The sequence below is a fragment of the Arachis hypogaea genome, chromosome 3 (genome assembly GCF_003086295.3).
Source record: "Arachis hypogaea cultivar Tifrunner chromosome 3, arahy.Tifrunner.gnm2.J5K5, whole genome shotgun sequence".
NCBI classification, from domain to species: Eukaryota; Viridiplantae; Streptophyta; class Magnoliopsida; order Fabales; family Fabaceae; genus Arachis; species Arachis hypogaea.
Genome location: NC_092038.1, coordinates 69,162,384 through 69,170,999, shown reverse-complemented (window position 1 = coordinate 69,170,999; position 8,616 = coordinate 69,162,384). Strand labels below are relative to the sequence as shown.

At 39.7% G+C, this 8,616-nt stretch overlaps 1 non-coding gene across 1 annotated transcript; it reads left to right on the top strand.

The window, feature by feature from the left end:
• Window positions 1–1,061: 1,061 nt before the first annotated feature.
• Window positions 1,062–1,169, top strand: LOC112793409 (small nucleolar RNA R71). Its single transcript, XR_003198102.1, has one exon. It is a non-coding gene; the product is annotated as a small nucleolar RNA R71 (small nucleolar RNA).
• The last annotated feature ends 7,447 nt before the right edge of the window (window positions 1,170–8,616 follow it).

Here is an 8,616-nt window from a genome sequence, read left to right as displayed (position 1 = left end):
GAGCAAGGGAGGTTCATCTTTCCAAGTCTCATTACCAAACAACTTAGCATTCAGCTTCATGATGGCTCCTAGATATTTAGCAACTTGCTCTTTAGTTACATCTTCATCCTCTGCAGAGGAAGAATAGTTCTCAGAGCTCATGAATGGCAGAAAGAAGTTTAATGGAATCTCTATGATCTCTATATGAGCCTCATATTCCTTTAGGTCCTCAATAGGGAACTCCTTTCTGTCTGAGGGACGTCCCATGAGGTCTTCCTCATTGGGATTCACGTCCTCCCCTTCCTCTTTGGGTTCGGCCATTTTGATTATATCAATGGCCTTGCACTATCTTTTTGGATTCTCTTCTGTATTGCTTGGGAGAGTACTAGGAGGAGTTTCAGTGATTTTCTTACTCAGCTGACACACTTGTGCCTCCAAGTTTCTAATGGAGGACCTTATTTCATTCATGAAACTTATAGTGGCCTGAGATAGATCAGAGACTATGTTTGCTAAGCTAGAGGGGCTCTGCTCAGAATTCTCTGTCTGTTGCTGAGAAGATGATGGAAAAGGCTTGCTATTGCTAAACCTGTTTCTTCCACCATTATTAAAGCCTTGTTGGGGCTTTTCTTATCCTTCCATGAGAAATTTGGATGATTTCTCCATGAGGGATTATAGGTGTTTCCATAGGCTTCACCCATGTAATTCACCTTTGCCATTGCAGGGTTCTCAGGATCATAAGCTTCTTCTTTAGAAGATGCTTTTTTAGTACTGTTGAATGCATTTCGCAATCCATTCAGACTCTGAGAAATCATGTTGATTTGTTGAGTCAACATTTTGTTCTGAGCCAATATGGCATTCAGAGCATCAATTTCAAGAACTCCCTTCCTCTGAGGCATCACATTACTCATAGGATTCCTCTCAGAGGTGTACATGAATTAGTTATTTACAACCATGTCAATGAGTTCTTGAGCTTCTGCAGGCGTTTTCTTTAGGTGAATGGATCTACCTGTAGAATAGTCCAGTGACATCTTAGAAAACTCAGATAGACCATCATAGAATATATCCAAAATGGTCCACTCTGAAAGCATGTCAGAAGAACACTTTTTGGTCAACTGCTTGTATCTTTCCCAAGCTTCATAGAGGGATTCACCATCTTTTTGCTTGAAGGTCTGAACATCTACTCTAAGCTTGCTCAGCTTTTGAGGAGGAAAGAACTTGGCCAAGAAGGCTGTGACCAACTTATCCCAAGAGTCCAGGCTATCTTTAGGTTGTAAGTCCAACCATGTTCTAGCTCTGTCTCTTACAACAAAAGGGAAAAGCATGAGCCTGTAGACTTCAGGATCTACTCCATTAGTCTTAACAGTATTATAGATCTGCAAGAACTCAGTTAAAAACTGATAGGGATCTTCTAATGGAAGTCCGTGAAACTTGTAGTTTTGTTGCATTAGAGCAACTAGTTGAGGCTTTAGCTCAAAATTGTTTGCTCCAATGGCAGGGATTGAGATGTTTCTTCCATAAAAATTAGAAGTAGGTGTAGTATAATCACCAAGCATCCTCCTTGTATTATTGTTGTTGTCATTATTTTCGGCTGCCATCTCCTCTTCTTTTTCAAAAATTTCTGTAAAGTTTTCTCTGGATTGTTGTATTTTAGCTTCTCTAGTTTTTTTTTTCAGAGTCCTTTCAGGTTCAGGATCTGCTTCAACAAGAATGTTCTTGTCCTTGCTCCTGCACATATGAAAAAGAAGGGAACAGAAAATAATAATAGGGATCCTCTTTACCACAGTAGAGAGATTTCTTTATGTAAGTAGAAGAGAAGAAGAATAAGGAAGAAGAAGAGAAAAATTCGAACACAGAAGAGGTGCGAGGGTTCGAATTTTAAGATGAAGACAAGTGTTAGTAAATGAATAAATAAATAGAAAGAGATGAGAGGGAGAGAATTTCAAAATTGTTTTGAAAAATGGTTAGTGATTTTCGAAAATTAGAGATAGAAAAGTAGTTAGGTGGTTTTGCAAAAGATAAGAAACAAACAAAAAGTCAATTAGTTAGTTGAAAAAGATTTGAAAATCAATTTTGAAAAGATAAGAAGTTAGAAAAGATTTTGAAATTGATTTTGAAAAAGATATGGTTAAAAAGATATGATTGAAAAGATATTTTGAAAAAGATTTGAAAAAGAAATTAAAATATTTTATTTTTAAAATTAAAATTGATTGCTTGACTAACAAGAAACTAAAAGATATGATTCTGGAATTTAAAAATTGAACCTTTCTTAACAAGAAAGAAACAAACTTCAAATTTTTTAGTCAATCACATTAATTGTTAGTAAAGTTTTCGAAAATTTGAAATAAAGATAAGAAAAAGATTTTGAAAATCAATTTTTGAAATTTTTGAAAATAATAAAAAATGAAAAAGATTTGATTTTTGAAAAATTTTTAAAAAGATAAGATTTTTAAAATTAAAATCTTGACTTGACTAACAAGAAACAATTTATTTTAAAATTTTTTGACTAAGTCAACCCAAGAATTTCAAAATTTATGAGTAAAATAAGGAAAAGATATTTTTTATTTTTGAATTTTTAATGATGAGAGAGAAAAACACAAATATGACCCAAAACATGAAAATTTTGGATCAAAACCAATGATGCATGTAACACCCTACCATACAGAGTCTTATGCTTAAGTCATAATTCAGAGATAGCAAGGTATTACGACCTCTAAAATAAAAATTGAGTAAGTATAGTAGTATGAATGAACGATTATAAATAGGAGCCTTTGTAGAAAAAGGGGTAAACAAAAATCGCAACCCGAAAGCGCAACACTCCAATCGATAACGTAACGAACAAGGATAAACCAACGCGAGATTATATATATACAAAGGAGTGCCAAAAACAGGAATATCAAGACTAAAAATCCGGCCGCGAAGATAACCGGTCCGAGCATAGCAATATATACATATGATAAAATAAGGAAAACCCCAAAGGAAACCCAAAGGGACACAAATACATAAAACCTATTCTCCAAAATCTCCCATAAGAGGAGTCATCACAGTTTGTATTATTTAATGGAGATAAAAGTATCTAAGCAACACATATAAACTAAAACAGAGTCCCCAAGAACAAAGGATCTTCGCTAATCCAGAAGTCTCCAGCAGGCCTCAGCGAGAAACCTCACGTCCTGCATTTGAAAACCACAAAATCCGCAAGGGTGAGAACCAGAGGTCCCCAGCATGGTAACAGCTTCCACATATATAATACATAATAATAGAGGAAAGCCGAAGGCAATCCTAGAACTTCCTCCAGATAATATCAAAACTTATAAACAAGCTAAACCATATGTGGTGACTGACTAAAGATTCTTCAGTCTAACTAATATTTTCCTTTCTAATTCCTTCACACCTCCCAACCACCAGCAGGAGTATAATGTAGCAAACACAGTTATATCAAACAAAGAACATACAAATAGGAACAATTAAGGCATTTAGACAATTAGCAAGTAATATGCAGTCAAATAGGCAATCTCACATAATCATCTTTGATCCTCATTGATCATTCATTTTTTCCTTGCTTCACTCGCAAGTTACCATATTCACTAGCCCTTCTTCTCATAGCTAGAAATCTCATAAAGATTTAAGACATAAGCGGTGAGATCGGAGGCTTAGAAGTATGAGATTTGGCTTTTTAAACTCAAAAATCAACTTTGGGATGAAAATAGGGCCACGCGTACGCGCACTCCACGTGCACGCGTGGATGGCCACAAAACTCATCGACGCGTATGCATCATGCATGCTAACGCGTGGATTGAAAATTAGCCAATCGACACGCACGCGTCAGCCACGCGTACGCGTGGGTACTCTCGTGCCCCAGGCACAAAACCGGCACAGTTCAGGCACAACCCTCTGGAAAATGGCTGGGCATTGGGTGCAGCACATCGGCGCACCCGCGCACACCACGTGCACGCGTGGATGGCGTTTTCTGAAAGAATGGCGCGTACGCGCCAAGCGTGCCTACGCGCGAGGGATCATTCTGCTAAAAATTTTCTAAGTTAAAAGCTGCAGAATTCACATATTCAAACCCCAATCTTCAAACGGACATAACTTTCTCATTTTAAATCGTTTTTCACCCGTTCTTCGAACGGTATGGACATCCCGAATCCAATTTCATTTCTAAACAGATTTGGCACAAAAAGGAGATCCGTAGTCCAAGTTATGTCCCGTCAAAGTATGCCCAAAACCATTTATCGTACAAAACCTCAAAGTGCCATTTGCAAAACAAGCCATTTTCAACTCTTTTCAAAATCAATCAAAGCATGCCAATTTCATCCCTTTTCTTTGAAATCAATCAAAATATATCAAATTCAACATCAAGCCTCCTCAACTCACACATTAACACATTACCACAATTTACAAAATCACTATCCCATCATTTTAACCCACTTCACCCAAGTGGTTCAAACCCAAACACATTGACATATCACATACTCTTCCTCATGCCAATTTTTAACAACACCAATTCCAATAAATTATCATTGTACACAATCAATATCATACTCACCATCAACATGGTTCAACCCACAATTCAACCACAACTAATCATCAAGCATATATCACAACATGCATATTTCTCATACATCATACCATCAAGGCATCAATAATCATCATCACATATATGACAACATCATATATATCAACCATTCAACAACACCAACAATTCAATGCCTATCTTAGGGCCTCTAGCCTAAGTATTTCCTACCACATTACATATTAGATACGAGAAACCGAGACCATACCTTAGCTGATTTCTCTAGCTCAATTGGAGCACTTCCAAACCACTTTTCCTCAAGCTCTCAAGGCCTCAACACCTCCAAGAACAGATTTTTCACCACCAAATCCCTTTTCAAGATTTTCAAAATCACCAATCAAGCTCCAATATTCACACATACACAACCTAAGCCACAATCATCACACCCATACACAACATCTCAAAACCCAAACATCATAGAACCACAAATTACACTAGGGTTGAGAATCTTACCACACCCAAGGTCCAAGGAGACAAGATTAACCTTTTCCGTCAAGAGAGTTGGGTCCTATAACATCAAAGAGCCCAAAATCTCAATATTTTTGCTCATGAAACTCGAAAATAAGGCTGGAAATTCGAAGAGCAAAACGTGGCTTACCTCAAGATTAATTGTATGGGTTTTGTAGAGCTTTCCGCGGTGAACGCGTGGCCGCAAATGGTGCGGCAATCGGAGCTCTAAATCAAAAGTTATGGTGGTTTGAAGATTAAGGGAGAGATAGAACTTGAGAAAGTGTTCTTCCCTCCATGGCCTCTCTTTTTCAGCGTGTATTAGTGTTGTGTGAGGAGAGAGAGTGCTGAAAACTAGGGTTTTGGTTTAGTTTAGTTGGGCCAAGGGCCCACTTTGGGTTCGGTTGGCCCGTTTTGGCCCGTTCGGTCCAATTTTGGTCTGAATTCTATAAAATTGGTACCAAAATTCTCGTCTCAATCTCTTCTATCATATTAAGCCATAAAAATCACATTTTGTGCTTTCTAAAATAAATTCTCATTTATGGGTTAATTAGCCGTTAATTAACCAGGTCTTACATTCTACCCACCTAATTGGGAATTTTGCCCACAAAATTCAAATGCAATTACCTGAGAATAAGTGCGGATAATCCGTTCGCATCTCCGACTCAAGTTCCCAAGTGTGTTCTTCAACACCGCCTCGACTCCATGCCACTTTGACTAATGAAACCTCTTTTCCACGCAACCGTTTGATACTAGTGTCATCAATTCTGACCGAAGCCACTGGAAGCGTCAGATCTTCTCTTAACTGAACCGATTCAGGTTCTAACACATGGCCAGCATCAGGAGTGTACTTCCGAAGCTGTGACACGTGAAACATGTCGTGCAAACACCTCGTGGTAGAGCCATCCGATGCGCCACCGGTCCAATCATCTCCAGGATCTGAAATAGACCAATGTATCGAGGATTCAACTTCTTTGTTTTAATCGCCCTACCTACTCCCGTGGTCGGAGTAACCTTAAGGAAAACATGGTCTCCTTCCTCAAATTCTAAGGGCTTTCACCTCTGATCGGCGTAACTCTTTTGACGACTCTGCGTCGCAAGCATCCTATCTCGGATTTTCTTGACTTGTTCAGTGGTCTCAACTATCATCTCTGGCCCCAACAAGCTTTTCTCTCCAGCCTCATACCAACATAGCGGAGATTGACATTTCCTCCCATACAAGGCCTCATACGGAGCCATTCCAATGCTCGCATGATAACTATTATTGTATGCAAACTCCACTAATGGCATATACCGATCCCAACTCGCCGGTTGGTCCAAAACACAAGCTCTCAACATATCCTCTAGTGTTTAGATCGTCCTCTTGGATTGACCATCTGTTTGAGGATGGTAAGCCGTACTCAAGCTTAATCGGGTTCCAAATGCTTTCTGAAATGCACCCCAAAATCTTGAAGTGAAACGAGGATCTCTATCAGAGATTATAGTAGCAGGTACACCATGAAGTCTCACAATCTCCTTTATGTATAACCGTGCTAGCTCCTCGAGGGTGTAGGTCATACGAATGGGTAGAAAGTGAGATGACTTCGTCAGTCGGTCCATAATCACCCAGATAGCATCAAAACCAGCCCTAGTCCTTGGCAATCCTGACACGAAGTCCATTTTAATACTTTCCCACTTCCATTGTGGAATCTCTAAAGGTTGCAACATCCCGAAAGGTCTTTGATGTTCAATCTTTACCTTTTGACAAGTTAAGCACTTTGAAATATATTCCGCCACATCATTCTTCATACCCGGACACTAAAACATCGCCTTTAAATCATGGTACATCTTAGTACTTTCCCCTGTGAATGGAGAAGCCGCTTTTGTATGCCTCCTTTAAGATATCCTGCCTCAAAGTGCGAACATCCGACACAATGATCCTACCCTTGAATCTTTTCCTTCCGACACTCTCCACTATTTTCCTTGCTCAATAGCTGGTAACACCTTCCATAATGCTTCATCATTTTCATGAGCCTTTAGGAGTTTGGACTTAAAGTCACTTGAGATTACTAATCAGCTCAAACACAAAGTTTTGGATAGTTCTCGAGTACCAATTTTTAGACTCTCGAATCCCTTGAGCAACTTCTCCTCTTGAAGCATCATCCAAGCCACATATAGCAACTTCCGACTTAATGCATCCGCCACTACATTCGTCTTTCCCGGATGGTAATTCAACTCAAAGTCGTAGTCCTTCAATAATTCCATCCACCTCCTCTGCCTCATGTTAAGTTCTTTCTGATCAAAGAGGTACTTCAAGCTCTTATGATCAGAGAAAACTTGGAACTTAACCCCATAGAGGTAATGCCTCCACACCTTCGGCGCAAACACAACCGCAGCAAGCTCCAAATCGTGCGTAAGGTAATTAACTTCGTGCGGTCTCAACTGCCGTGAGGCATACGCCACCACATTATGATGCTGGATCAGCACGCACCCTAGACCCTTCAATGACGCATCATAGTACACCTCAAATGGCTCATTCGGCTCAGGTAACACTAACACAGGTGCAGTGGTCAACTTTTTCTTCAATGTCTGAAAGCTCTCCTCGCATTCAAGAGTCCAAACAAACGGAGTGTCTTTGCAGGTTAACTTAGTCATTGGCAAGGCTATCTGTGAAAAGCTCTGGATAAACCTTCAGTAATAGCCAGCTAAGCCCAGAAAACTCCTTATCTCCATTACGGTGGTTGGTTGCTTCCAATCCATCACAGCCTCCACCTTAGTTGGATCTACGGCTATTCCCTTTTTACTCACCACGTGACCCAAAAACTTCACCTCACTCTTTCAAAACTCACATTTAGATAGTTTTGCATAAAGTTTCTTCTCCTTTAGAATCTGCAACACGGTCCTCAAGTGTTCCGCATGCTCTTCCTCAGTCTTGGAATAAATCAGTATGTCATTAATGAAGACAACAACGAATTTATCCAGAAACGGATGGAAAACTCTATTCATGTAATCTATAAACACTGCAGGAGCGTTCGTCAACCCAAAAGACATTACAGTGTACTCGTAATGACCATAACAAGTCCTAAAAGTGGTCTTAGGGATATCCTCACCCCTCACCCTTATCTGGTGATAACCGGAGCGCAAATCGATCTTGGAGAAAACTCCAGCTCCTTGTAACTGATCCATGAGATCATCAATTCTTGGAAATGGGTAATTATTCTTTATTGTGACCTTGTTCAGCTGCCTGTATTCCACACAGAGCCGCATACTCCCATCTTTCTTCTTTACCAGTAACACTGGAGCACCCCATGGGGAGACACTCAGTCGATAAAATTCTTACCCAACAAATCCTCCAATTGAGACTTCAACTCAGTCATCTCTAACGGTGACATCCTATAAGGAGCACTTGAGATTGGTCCCGCCCCGAGCACTAACTCAATAGCAAACTCAATCTCTCAGTTAGGTGGAAACTCATCAATATCATCAGGAAACACTTCCAAAAACTCACACACAACCGGAATCTGCTCCAACCTTTGATCATCACCCGAAACACCCGCAGTTAACAACAGGATACCCTGACATTCGGTTCTGGAACAGTTCACCATCATCGAATTCAAGTAATAATTATTCACCACGAC